Consider the following 13,947-nt stretch of genomic DNA (forward strand, 5'->3'; position numbering starts at 1 on the left):
TTTGTTGTGTTTGATTTGTTGGGTTTATTTGTTGGTTTTTGTTTGTTGTTTTTTTTTTTTAAATTGTTTCTGTTTAAGGCCTCACTAATTTTCTGTAACAGACCTGACAGTGAAGCTGTATTACCACACAAATGCAGCTGCCTGGTGCCTCAGAGCCAAGCAGCTACACAACAGGGAGCACAGCACTGCAGTGAAAAGGGAAGAGAGAAACTGAGGTTGACTGAGCACATTGATATTGTACATTAATGAGCAGGGATCACTGCTCCTACAGAGCACCACGCAGGTGGGCACTGCTCTAGGCTTGGACACATCCACAGTCTTGCAGAAGAGGAGAAGGTACCTGTGGTAGGTGTATATACTGTAAATTCATGACATTGCCTAAACCCCGTCTTTCCCTTAGGAGATCTACATTGGCTGTATGTGTAATTCATTGCACAGAAGGTACATTTCCCTCAGTTAAAACTACATATCCTGATAAAAGATTTATGCCTTATATGTGGACTGGGTTTCCAAGTGAGGAAATGATTGCTTATTAAAGGACCCAAGGCAATATAACCTCTTCTGTGCTGGTGACAAGTCAGAAGTGTCAGGCTGGTTGATCATTTTCCAAACAGGGAGAGGAGGTGAATTATTTGCAAGAAATACTGGTCCTGTACAGGTGTCAAGTGGTCTTGTCACAGGTTACAAGATAAATGGTGTATTCACTGCTGCCTGTTTGCCTTAGAGTTTTACCATCTATTGCAAAAAAAGTGATTGACATACTGAAGCTGCATGGAAGAGTGCACTTTTTGGTTACCAGACTCCATTCTTTTAGAAACCAAGGACTATACATTTTGTAAATGCCTTTTGACTGTCTCAAGGCAAGCACTGTAACTGACTGCAATTTTGGGCCATGTTTCACTTTATGAACAATCTGATACTTAGGTAAGAGTTCATAGTGCTTTGGAGTTTGTGATAGGTAGGGATTCCTCTGAAATAAATGGGTTTGTACATGAACTGAGGGTAGAACTGCCTTTAAGGAAGATAGAATATTTTCAACAAATGCCTCAAAAAAGCCATGAAACCAGAATATTTGCTTTGTGTCTCTCCAAGTCTCTGCCTTAGAGGTAAAGCTGGGCAATTTCAGCATAGGTCAATATTCTGACATTCCTTCATGCATCACAGACAAGCTACTCTAAGGAATGGACTCTGTGGTGGTCTCCCACCACTGTGGAATATGTGTGAGCCTACTGTTACTGTGGGTGTGCTAAGGACAAAAGATTAAAAGAAGAAATTGGGCTTCTCTTAGAAGGAATTCTTTCGAAAATACGTTGTTCTGATTAGGTTACATTCTTGCTGGATGCAACCATTTAAAAATTCCCATTGGATTTCCTAGCTCTGTGAATAATGCAGCATATGTGAGTCCAGTCCGGGTGGTTTTCTTAATGACAAATGTCATGGCTCAGTATTGGCAGATGTGAAGGGTGTGAGCCAGCTACCTGCACACAGGCAACCAATGCCATTTGAAATGCCCTGGCATAACTGAGACATCCTCATGGGGCTGTCAGGTGTGACAAAACATACAAGGAAGAACCAAGCTCCTCTGCAGGGCATTTCAGAGAGGCTGAAAATACTACAGTTGGCTCTTTGCGACAGTCAAGCCCAAAGAGGCAGCAGACAGCTTCCTGGCTCAGCATTTCTCTGGTTGTGTCTGCACCTTGTTTCATTGAGCAGCTGACACTGTTTGTGTAGGCACCTTGCTGCAGTGTTGATGAGCAAGGTCTCCTTTTCTTCATCTTTGACCATCTATCTCTAGCCTCCCTCAGGTGACTGTGCCAGAGCATCAGTGCCTTGGGTCACAACCATTCATATGCAAAGAACTGCTCACAAAACAAGATTAACTTCTAATACTTTCACTGCTTGCTTGTTTCTAAAGGTAGACATCTGTGCAGAAAAGCACTGAAACAGGTTATACTGCACTGGTGGATTTTTTTATGCAGTAAAATTCATACTCAGTTCCCAAGATCTGTAAACAATGTTTCAGTGTTTTGGTAAGTCACAACAGCCAGAGGTGCAAGGATTTAGTCATCTGGGCTCCCCAAGTCCGTTCCAGGAAAAGCATGAGGCTGAAGGCTCCTTTTACCCTGAACAGACCTCCCTGTATGCAAACCTTCTCTCACATAAACCCTGTTCCTTCCTCTCTAAGCTGCTAAGTAGCTTCAGCATGTGGCACATCAGTGTATAATATTTTCTGAGCACTGCTGCCTGCTTTAAGCTGTGTCATGGACAAGATGCATTCATTGGCTTTAGAGGCCCAAGGTCCCTATTGCTCCTCAAACAAGATCAGCAATAATTCCTACTGAGAGACATCTTGCTGTTTTGATTGTTACCAAGGCTGCTTTCCTCCCCTCCCAATTAACCAGGAATTCATATTGCACTATAAACAAAGCATAACTCAAGGATTATTTTTAATTATTCTGAATACTAAGCAGTGTGTTGCTATGTAAAAACTGAAAAATTTTAAGAGGGCACTTTCTTAGGACCTTCATGGAAAATACAAACCAATGTGCCTAACTTTCAGCTGAGGATTGTTCGTGTACTGTGGCAGTTAACTTGGCATAAGCCTTCACCTCATACATAAATAGTAGGTAACTGTCAGTCATCTCCTGTAAGAGTAGATATTTTTTGTCTGGCATTGGCAGCAATTTCATTTTTGTGCAAACTTGTCAGGGTAAATCTCTCCTAGGTGCACAGTATTTTAAACATTCATGGAAGCAACAGCATTATCAACAGTTTAGAGCCCAGAAACTGGAGTTTGCAATCAGAAATCTAGATTCTTTTCTCAAGATTTCTCTTCACTGGTCACCTGTCTTGGCTTCATCTCCCCCATCTACAGAAAGGGAGATAGTGCAGGTGTAATTCAAAGTGGCAATGCAATGAGTGTTTGGCTTTCTTGTAAGATGCCTTGTGGAGTGGAAAGCAGCAGCTTCTAAAGGCAGTAGTCTGCATTGATGGAGGTTAATCAAGTAAATATTTTCAGCTGAGAGATAGCTTACATAAAATAGGCATGTTGTGCCAAAGAATACTTTGCATCTTTATCTCTTGTCCATGTATTCCACAACATTTTTCATCTACTGAATTATAAAAAAAAATGGGACAGAAATTTCCATGTCAAAGCATGGGTTTAGACCAAAGAGGCCCCCTTTGCATATGGCCAGGACATGGGAGAAGAAAACATCCCAACATGGTCCTGTGGTGTCTGCTCTGTCCTGCACAGAAGATATCTTCTCCAGAGCAACTTTTTCTCCTCTATCAGGAGGTGCAAGAGCCCAGTGAGTTTTGCCCAGTCTAACAGCACCAACAAGCTTCTCCAAAAGATTGTTTGTCTCCAAAACCAGCCACGGATAGGGAGGAAGGTATGAGGCATGTGGCATGTTACAAGAAACTCCAGGTCATACTTACTGCCTTTAAGTTCTCTTTTGGAACTTACTTGAAGTGAATACCAAGGACTTTAAATGAGGGGAGTATTTGGGAGTGTCTGACTAGCTGTGCCTGCCACAGGCAAGTCCCAAATTCTTCCTTCAGGCTAGACCTGCTGATGGGTCAGGATTCCCTCTGTGCTTTTGACAAGCAGTCAATATTATGCAGCAAGTCATCTTTGTGCTGAGCAATTTTAGTGCAATTAGAAATGTGTGTATGTAATCAAAGGAATGTAGGGAAAAGCCTGGACTGAGTGGAGCTTAAACCCAATTATCTTGTTCTAACACAGTCTTGGACTTGGTTTGGCCCCACTGAGGTGAGGCTGGCTGACCTCACTATTCCTACTGAAACATCTTTCACCTGGTATGTTGCCCACAGGAACACAGCTTGTTTCCTTTCCTGCTAAGCCATGTTCTAGTTTATTTAGTTGCAACAAAAGTCAAGATTTAACCACCATTGCTACCCGAGACCTCTCAAGTGGCATAGCAAGTACTTTGCTCCTGACAGATCTGGAGACCTGCTGCTTAAAAAGGACCCAGGCAGATCCTTGTTGCTCAGGGAGGTTCATCAAGGCAGCCCCAAATCATTCAGTGATGGTGAAACAAGGGATTCAGCTTCCTGCTTAAAGGGTCCTCCTCTCATCCACATTTGCTGTACAGCAGCTCTCCACTGGAGGAGAGAAGTTAATGTTAAACTCATTATCTCACTGCTTTATGTGAGGAAAAAATTCAGTTATTTACAGATAATAACTTTATTAGGCTTTTAATTCACATAATTAACGACAGGTATGGTAATTTTTTGTTCTCATAGCTTGAGAGCTTTGCTCTTATTTATGTAATTATATGTATGAATGAAAATAAAATCTTGTCTCTGCTCTCATGCCTTAGAAAAAAAAAATGGCATTTTTGCATCTTGGGAATGATGTAATGTCTCTGAATTTTTGGAGTGGCTGGGACAAAAACCAGCAGCTTTTTAAGTCAATAGCTTGTAATAACACCTTGCTTCTCCCCACCTCTCTGTCATGAACTGGGGTAAGTGCTGTGTAAATCTGGGAATAGAGAGCTGCTATCATGGGAAGGAAATAACTTCAGGCTGAGCAAGCCTGTGGCTGCTGTGAAAAACACCATTCCTAAACAAGCTGTTTCAGGAAATCTTATGTGGCAAAACTCCCAAGGAAAGAAACACCATTCCTGAGAGGACAACCATGAGATGCAGGAGTATGATGGGAAGGGCTTGTCAGGGATGAGCTCCCCTTCTTTCCAGACTATTGCTGAACAAAGTAATGGAAGCAGTGCCTGAAAAGGAAGCTTCAAACCTTTCTTTCCATCATGCCTGTGCCTCCCCTTACCATGCATTCAGAGGAGCAGGTATTGTTTTTCTTGACAGGCTCAGGAGATTTTAATTTCTTGTGCAGTGCTAACTCCTTCAAGACTTCAGCTGTTTACATATTCCCTACAAACACCAGTTGCAAACCAGATATCATCAGTGTGTGCCTGAGCTTGGGTGGAAGACAAAGGTAACTTCCATTCCCTGGAAGTTAAACAACTTGTGCTGGTAGCATTTGCATCCTCCCGAACGCTGAGGATGAGAAGCAACAGGACCTGCTGACAGTCCTAGGAGATTCTCTCCTGCTGGGTTTTTTATGTGTAGAAGAGGTAGTAATTGAACCAAGGTACTGTTCTGGATTGGGGCACACACACTGTTTTTTTCTACAGAACAGCAATATTTAAAAAATACAAATAAAATCAGTAATAAGGGAAACATGCAGTGGCAAAAGAAAGGGCAAGGTAGAAGCTACATAGGGGATAAAAGTAGGTGGGATTAAATTTAATTTAAATATTCCACAGGACTCATGGAAGAAAATTTCTGTAGCAACAAAAAGATGAAAATAAATATTCACAATACTGTGTAAGCTCTGCTGCAAATGTATACACTGAAGGTTTGGGGTTTTCAGTTTTCTGGATTTTTCCTTCTGCACAGCTTTTCTCAGATTATCAGATATCAAAACCACATTATTCTAATTAGAAATCAGCTTGTTTAACTTGCTCAGAAGAACCACAGATGCATTATTTCAACAAAAGACACAATAAAGAGGTTCATTATAAGGTTCACAAATGAAAAAAAATTACTGTTTATCCTGATTTCAAAGCAGAATCTTAACACCTTGATTAGCAAAATGTAAGAGCACATCAAGATTTCTTGATATTACTGACTGGTGAGGGGGAGTTTTCACAGCAAATTATAATGATAAAAATAAAAATAATTTTTAAAGAAAGAGTTGATAAAAATATCAACTTTTTTTTTTCAGCATATGGAACCAACAGCCTCTTATAACTCAGCTAAATTTGTTAAGAACTGAAGGCAACTGATGCAATACCATCTCAAGGGTTTCAAGATGAGTTTTTAATACATTTTGCAAATAGAATAGCGTTGATTTCTTTCAGAAACAATGAAAAAATCTATCTACTTTTGCTAATAAAACCACGGTATACCTCACTACAGTTATAGGCTGAAAATTAAATTTATTTTTCACAAAATAAATTATATTATGTCAAGTTGCTAAAGTGAACAATAGTTATTGTGAGGAAATAGGTTTAGATAAGTTGCGCAAACAACACTTCCTCCCTTAGATTTCTTCAAATTGAAATTGCAGATTTTGGCCTGGGGACAAAGTGTACTCTGAGCTCTCAAAATAATGGGAGATTCAGTTCAGGATCATTTACATGGATCTGTCAAAGGCTGTGAAACTGCTGTCAGCAGACCAAGCCCACAAGGTTTCCCTTCTCACTTTTGTCCTGAGGCAGTCCTGCAGGAAATCAGTCACTGTTTTCAGTGATGCTGCCCATGGTACTTTGCTGTTCTTCAGACAAGTTGCCTGCACAGAGGAAATTATAGCGTGGGTGACACAAAATCAGATCCTCTTCAGGAAGAGGACTGTGCTCACCAAAGCCATGAGAGAGCACCAAGGACTTGGGTCCATTTTTGTGTGTGGCCCTCAGTACAGCAACAGCCAGAGAAATAGTGCCAGCTGCAAAACATCTAATTAGGCTGTTTTGAATAAGTGCATGAAGCATAAACCAGCACCAGTGTTCTCTCTGGCTGCTTGGCCTTCTGGATTCCCTCTGGCTGACAGTAACTCTCAACTCTGCAAACCCCTTCTCTGCATTTACTCTTATAACAGCAACAAGTAATTAGAACAGTAGCGCAAGTCCCTTCTTATTTCATGAATAAAGCATATCAGTAATCAGATTATTCTTTCCCCCCAGTATAGCCAAGCCTGAACAGCAAGAGTAGCAGAAAACAAAGTTTTTTGCACAAACTGGGTAAAACTCTGTGTCTAATGAACATCCAATATGCAGAAGTGTCAGGTGGTGAGTTGGAGGGATACAACTGTAGAAGTAGTACAGACACAAGGGACTGTTTGGTTTTCTAGATCAGTTATTCAAAACCTGCATTGAGAGAATTTCTCACAGGGAATAAAGGAGGGGAAAAGAAGCTGCTGGAGCATGTGGCTGCTTCTGCCTGTCCCCACCCTATATCAGGTTTCCAGCTGGCATGAGTGTCAGGAGTGTCAGCTGGGATGCAAGGAGGACATAGACACCATCACTCAGGTTTCTTGAATTGGTTATTTGTGGTTTATTTCATCACTCTCTCTGTGTCCATCTCCCACCTACTGTCAGAAACATGTTTCAGAAAAGATTATACAGGACATTCTGCCATCATCTTCCAATTCTTTAGATGCCTGAGGTCCTGTTCCTCATTCCTTTTCTCTTCTCAGGCAGGTAACTAGCTGAAGAAAAATTAAAATGTGCAATATCTTCTTCTGCAGATATTTGCTGAAGTTTCTGCTGAATTTTCTGTAGCATGTGTTGGTTGTTAGCCATTGCCCTGTAGTTACAGAAAGGCATTTACGTAAGTTAACAGATAAGTATGGTTCCTTAAGTAGTATTTATTACCTAAAACATCTATGCACAGAATATCCTTGCTCTTTAAAGTCACCTTCAAAGTTACTGACAAAAGAAGGCTGTATATAAACACCTTCTCACTACCGCTCTGATTCAACGTTTCATGCTCTTAGAATGAAGAAATAAGAAGAAATAAGCCCTAAAACTATGTTATAGAAATTTGTGCCAATTTTCTTGTGGAAGAAAGTTATTAGTAAGTCTAAGGTATGTCTCCTGACCTGAATTCACTGAGGTTTCTGAACAAAAGCTTACGTTGGAAGATGAAGGAGGTGCAGCTAATTGTCTATAAAATGCCATTAGTCCAAGAAGGAAGGGAGATAATAAGCTCAGCTCTGGAACTGCAGGAGAAGTCACTCAGTCCTATACATGCAGCCAGGAAGTGCCAAGTCTTCCAATATTTTTAAAAGTTCTATTTGGCAGTGAGGTTTTGTTGCCAGTTCAGAAAGATAAGGGTTTCATTTCATTAAATGAAATTGTGTCCCCTCCAGGACCTACTGCTCCCACTTGGAAAAGGTGCAGCTTCACCATTGGCTCAGATGCTCAAAGAGACACTGCTGCTGATGGAAGCTGTGTCATCCTCCCACTCCAAGCCCTGGACTACCTCCTTTTTGCATCACTGCTAGCAACTGAGTGTCTGGAAGGCAAGAACTACTAATAGCTTTATTACTTGTAAACTGAACCAATGTACTTTACAGCCATGGGACTGCAATTGCCTAAATAAAGCAATTAGTAAAAATGCATAGCTGTGACAGGAGAAAGGAAATGGTCTAAAATGAGAGTACAGCCACTCTTCTTTGAGAAACTTGTAGTATTATAGCAAGTTTTGCTGAATGACATATTGTACCTGAAGTGATGTGCAAACCTGGGTTGCCTGAGGCTCCACTTCCACAAGCCTGTTTTTTCCAGAAAAATAACTGTGCTACCAAGAAAACTGGTCCTGCTGTTCTCCATGCTCTCCCCTCCTGTGAAATGGCCACACATTTGTTTAAAAATTTGAGGAAACTGATTGCAGGGCCCCAAAACTGAACAGTTTGGAAATCGGTTTGTTTGTTTGTTTGTTTGTTTGTTTTTGGTTGGTTGTTTTGGGTTTTGTTTTTTTTCTTCTTCTTTCTTTTTTTTCCCCCAAGCCTTATAGCCTCACAGCATCCTACAATCTGGTTTAGGTAGCAGTTTGCAGGGGAAAAAAAAAAAAAAAAAAAAAAAAAAAGGATCCAGAGCTTGTCATCAATCATCAACTGAATATGAGTCAATGGCACCATGCTGCTGTGAGAAAGGCAGACATTGGATGGAGCTCAGATGAGTGCATCCTGCCAGACAGGTGACATCACCCTCCTGCTGTCCTCGGTGCCGGCGAAGACTCGTAGTGAACGCCTGGTCCAGCTGTGGGCATCATATCAAGAGAGACCATGGACCTCATGGAGTGAGACCTCAGAAGGGATGGGTAGTGATGGGTTGCCTGGAAACAGGGCCAAGGGAAGTCTGTGCTGTGGTTGAACCTGGAGGAAGGAAGACATGGCGACAGCCTCCTGAAAGGTAAAAGGCTGCTGCAAGCAGGAACCAGGCTGCTCTCCATGTCCCATGGGGCTATGGAGGGACAGAGGCTTTGCTTTGTGGCAGCAAAGATTCAACTTAAACATTATGGGAAAACTCCTAAAGGTAAGGTTAGCTGATCACTCGAACAGATGGTGTGGAGCACTTGGGGAAAATATGGTCTTGGGGACCGTGTAACCTGGGAAGATAAACACTGATCAGAGAAGATGCTGGCTTTTGCTGGAAAGGATTAGCTTTTTCAGTCCTTCCAAGCTGTATGATTTAATGGCATCCTAGTTATTGTGTGCATGTGGGGTTTCATACGTACACTAATGAATAATATATTCCTACATCGTGTACTACTATCGCTGTGTTTTTGCAGGGAGTTTGTGTTTGTAGCAAGCTCACTCATTTCAGCAGTTGGGAAGACTGGTTTCCTGAAAAAAAACGTTTCTCAAAAGCTAGAGAGTGTGTGATTTATTTTTTTTTTTTTTTAACCACAGTACGAAAAAAAATTAAACAGCTTTGTAACAGAATAAAACAGAAGGTCCTCAATGCTTTTAGGACTCGAATTTGATGATGTGCATCTTTTCTGTCTCCTTACAGTACTACCTAAATGATAAACCTGTCTGCTGAACTCAGTTACCCGTGTCACTCCCCTTCAAGAATTTGAAGCAGAGGAGTTGGAGGGAGAGCCATATGTTCTATTTCATTCCTGATGAAATGTAGGCTCTCCTAGGACCAGGAGAGCCCTGAAACCTGCATGCTTTCAGTCAGGACTAGCAGTTAGTCCCAGGCAGCATCCCATTGCTATCATGTGCTCATCCTGCCAGCGCCGCAGCAGCCGCCAATCCGCACCAAAGGAGCTCGGCACACGCCGACGGGAACAGACACAGCAGCATCATCCAGACCTCTTGGCAAGGGCATGAAAAGGTCTGCTTGGGGCTGCACGTTCAGGGTATCCATGGCCAAGAAGCATAAGCCACGGCAGGGTCAGGCTTGCAGAAACTTGTGTGACTTTGTAAGGTGCAGAGCTGGAGGAGGTGCCGCTGAAGATGCTTTGGTTGTAAGAGAGGGGTGGGAGAGCTGCTACATGCAGCAAGTGCCTTTGCCAGCTGGGGTGCCTCTTCAGACACAGATGAAGAAACAGCACTGCCTCTCACATCAAGGATGACTACAGTCTGTTTTTTCTATGCAACCCTATAAAATAGAGGTTGTTGTAAAAAAAAAAAAAAGGAGGATCTTGCTTTCTGGGCCTTTTGAGTCTTCATAGTCTCCTCTTAAAAAAACCAAAACAACAAAGGTCTCAAAATAGACTCAGATATGTTATTCAGATCATACACTTGTTTTGTGGACACATCTTGATTTATCTGGGGGAAGACAGGAAGCAGTTTTAACTCTTCTATCCATATGTGACATGCTTTGCTGCATTATGACACTATGTCTCCACTGATGTATTTTAAAAAAATTGTTTGGATTTCGAGTATGTGATTGCCTTTATCACAAACTGTGTTAAGCCAAAACTTTCAATGCAATTGACTATAATAAAAACAATGTGTTTAGGGAATAAAATTTTGTTTCTAATGGAAATAGAGTCAAATTTCTGCTCATTTTTTCTGGATAGATGAACGCTGCAGGAAATCTGTGCATAGGTGTATTTTTATTTGATTAATTAAGAAGGTTAGCTCAGAAAAATATATTTTAGAGGTAGCAGAATAAATGGGCGCATTGAGACTTTTTATCTTTCCTGAATATTTTCTTTACGAAGAGTTTTGCTGTATCTGGGAAGAAAATAGCAGAGAGAATGACAGCAGTGACTGTTTCTAAGAAGTCTGAATGAAACCAGCACGCTGTTATTTCATAATTTTGTTTCATCCTTGTCTGCCAAACTCCTGTACTGCAAACTCCTGTAACTCCTTTTCTTGTCTACTCCTCAGCTATCCTAGTACTTCTAATTTTAACAACTATTCTGATGTATATATGTTAATAGACTTATATAATTGAAAAAGTATATCCCAGTAAGGCTGACAATGTAAAGCTCACAGCTCAGCTCAAGCTAGAGCAACATCTCAAGAAAGCACAGCATAAAATTTTGCAAAGAGAAATTAAATCAGAACTATTATTTTAATATTAATTCTATACATTTCATCTATCTTGCATAGCCTTTTTATGTAATAACTTTCATCATATATGATGCTTCTAGTTTTATGCAATTAGTATCTTTTAACTGTTGTAGAAGAAGGGAATTTTGATAAAAAAAGATGGAGTGGCATAGAACTATAAAACCACTCTTTTCTGCACATGTATGTGACATAACCAAATGTGAGCCTATCTTTCATCACAGTTATAAAGTATTCTGGCAACCACAGCAACTGCAACATGACAAAATTAGTCCAACTGTGATGGTTGCCTAAAGCTCCTGCAAGCATGTAGGTAGGATTAATCATGTAGGATTCATTTCATTCCTGCCTACAGAGCAAGGAACAGGAAAATGCTGAGCAAATTTTATTTATTTATTTTTAAATGCTATCTTCTGGTCATTTAAGTACCATCACTAGTGCCATAGATGGGCTGGAACAGGGGCAATGAGATGCTAAATGCACCAGCATGACCCTGTTTGCACTTGTAGGATTCCCCAGGGAAGCATTTCTCCTTTTTTTTTTTTTTTTTAGGAAAAAAAACCCAAACAACTTTACACCAGAGGAAGATGGCTGTAAATTGGGAGAGAACGTGACTTGACAGAGGTATCAGGCACTTTGACCTCCTCCATATTTCTCTTCCCCTTTCCATAGCTGTCTGTGATACCAAACTTCCTAGAAATGGGCAGGCTGCATTCACTCATTTACATTGCCTGCTGACCAGAGATACCAGAGAACAATTCAGAGACAAATGAGCAATCATTTACTCCAGTGGAAATTCTATAACGTGTAGCAGGATTCGTCCTAATTACTGCCTTTTACTGAATATGAACCAGAAACCTGAGGGCATAAAGCTCTGTATCCCATTACTAATTTGATGAGCCATTCACTTACCTCACTTAGAGTATTTTAAAAGCTTTTCTGAAAAATAGGTTGGAAAACTTTCAGTACAGTGGCAAAGACCCCACAGTGTATGCAGCCAAGCTGGCTGCCTTCTTTTGATGCTACCTGAGAAGCATATAAAAAACCTCTTATCAAAAGAATTTCAATACATCCTGTGTCTGCCAAGTACACCAGTGTCCTGTACTATAGACCTTTCATTTTCATTTCTTTCAGTTTCCTTGCTTGTCAGCTTGCATTAGATGAGTAGCACAGAAACACAAAGTCATACCCTCTGGAAGAATAAAATCTGGTTTTATACCATGAACAAGTTCAATCATATATAAAAATTATATCAGTAAGTGGTGACAAGTGAAGTATCCAAAAATGTTACTTAAACCCAGTGGTTGTAACATTTAAAAGATAAAGATATGCATAAATAACTAATAAAGATAATTACAATCCACATGAAGAAAGTGTACATCAAACTCACATACATATGAACACGTTCTGTCAAAAATGTCAGTAGCTGTTTCTCTGGGATACAAGTTAAAACTTTCTAAGAAGTCAGAAGACACCAGATGCCATGAAGAAGTACACAGGATGTGTTTTCCCTCCACAGGCCATCTCTAAGGCCAGTGACCTGGAAGAGAAGCAAGGAACCATGCCAGGAAGGTATCATGAGCTCTTCATACTGATACTGGTGGTGATTTTTCTACAGGGGTGGTTCAAAAAAAAAAAAAAAAAACAAACAAAAAAACCACCCCAAACAAAAAAACCCATAAAAAAAACCCCAATCCCTCCCAACTTAAAATTAGGAAAATGCTTCTTGATTTTACACTTCCCCCATACTGCAGGATCACATTCCTACAGGATGTGTTCATTCCTGACCTTTGCTGCTCTTTATGAAGAAGACTGAGGTATTGCCTAATAAGCCTCTTTCAAATATCTGACAAAATTACTATTCAATAGCTATAACTGGTCTATACATCTACATATATGTCAGAAATTCATATTTAGTTCCCCAAAGCTATTATATAGCACAGCAAAAAATAAAAATAGCAATATAAATCAACAAGAGGAATATTTTCACATTACTTCTTTCTTTGGTAAAAAAAATGTCACTCAAACATGAAATAAGCTTACTTAAAATTTCTGAATGTTATACATCTAACTTCGTTATCAATATAAGAAAACAGGACTTCAAATTGCAATAAATATACATTTTACTTCCCTCAGTACCACTTACTTAGTAAAAAGGTTGTGTAAATACCCAAGCAATACAGCTGACCCTAAAAAATAAAATAATAGCCATACAAATGAGTGAACACTAATTTTATTTTTTTAAATGATAAATTTTTTTTTATTTACATGCTTAATAGACATTCAAGAGGAACTGATGTGAAATAAATCACTACTTCTGCATTAAAAATGATGAGGTGTATTTTTATGGGCATTAAGGCCTCTACTCACTTTAGCATGGGACAGCACAGTAAATGTTATTTTTGTGCTCTGTTTAAAAAAATCTATGCATTACTATAAAGTGCAATTAATATACTTCTACAGTGGAAAGCGTTCTACTACTTGTTTACATTTTTATGTGGTATTGAATATAACTGTAGCTTGATGTTGGTTACATTTTAAAATTTTTGTTATGTTCCCTGAGTTATTTTTCTCCTTTGTTCTTTCAATTTTTCTTGCTTTTCCTTTTCACCTCCCCCTCCTCCCCCCAAAAAAAGTACACTCCATAACTCCCAAGCACCTTTGTAGTTTACCAGCTGAGAATCTGAACAACGTAAATCTGTAATAGGAGAAATGGGCATTAGAAACAGCAGGCTGGAAATTACAGATACCTGCTACCTGTTTCCCACCTGAACAGAAATCATCAAAACAAACAGCAACTGGATCTTAAGCTTAACTTCTTTCCTTGTGTTAAGGCAGATTCTTGTTTGGTACCTTTTTGCCTGCATGTGTGG

The sequence above is a fragment of the Heliangelus exortis genome, chromosome Z (assembly GCF_036169615.1).
Source record: "Heliangelus exortis chromosome Z, bHelExo1.hap1, whole genome shotgun sequence".
NCBI lineage: Eukaryota > Metazoa > Chordata > Aves > Apodiformes > Trochilidae > Heliangelus > Heliangelus exortis.